Raw genomic sequence first — 1,088 nt, 5'->3', positions numbered from 1 at the left:
ATCAGACTTGAAATTTTCTAGGCTGCTGGAGGACTCACCCTGCAGAACTAACAAAGGAACAGATTCTTAGGTCCCCTTACCTTTACAGACCCCATTTGAGTGGAGGAACTAGGGTGGTGAGTGGGACGGGAAAACGAACAAAGTAAACAAAAAAAAAAACTTAAATCTTCTTTATCTCTACGCTGCATTGGTGGTTTTCTCCAGCCATCAGGAAAAGAGAAAGTAAAACAATGCCGACCCCAAAATAAAGAGAGCAAAAACAGTTGCATTTTCTTTCCACAGGCCCCAATAATACGAAAGGAAAAAAAAAAAGGAAATTTTCATCTACAGTCCACATTACTACATACGCCATATATATTCGACCTGATGAGAAAAACAAGAAAAAGAAGGAAACTTCAGAACGTTGTTGATATCAACAACAAATTGAAAAATCCGGTAACATAAAAACAAAACAAAAGGAAAAAAAGATTAATAATAATAATAATAAAGAAAAAAAGGAAGAAATCAGTGGCACGGCATCAGAAAACAAACACCTAAAGGACAAAAAAAACGCCCATTAACAATCAAACATACGAACACAAGCAAGGAAGAAACGTTGAAGAAAAAACAAACAAAAAAAAAGAAAATAAAAAACGAGAGAGAGGACTAGATAAAAGCAAATATATAGATGGACAGATATGGAAACGCAAATGCATATAGAAATACATATATATATATATATATATATATATATANACAATAATAACAACAGGTTTTTCACTGCCGTCTCTATCTATTCAATAGTTGCGGTGTAAATACGGGGTTGTGGGCGTATATATATATATATATAATTTGTGTCTTTTTATTGTTTTTATTATTGAGTGTCTTTCCGTATTCGTGTGCCGGAAACAATCAAACGAAAAAAAAAAAGAGCGAGTGGTTCAGATATAAGTAAATAGATAGATGTAGAAACATATATTCATAAATATTTATATATAGATAGAAAGATAGACAATACAAAGAACAGAGCTCCTATATATTGTCATGGTCAGTATTGACTGACAGTTTAACGTAAAGAGAGAGAGAAACGTAAAAAAAAAAAAAAAAAA

This window comes from Trypanosoma theileri (assembly GCF_002087225.1).
Source record: "Trypanosoma theileri isolate Edinburgh chromosome Unknown TM35_Tth_39_V1, whole genome shotgun sequence".
NCBI lineage: Eukaryota > Euglenozoa > Kinetoplastea > Trypanosomatida > Trypanosomatidae > Trypanosoma > Trypanosoma theileri.
The sequence above is the reverse complement of the archived record's forward strand: the minus strand, read 5'-3'. Positions refer to the sequence as shown.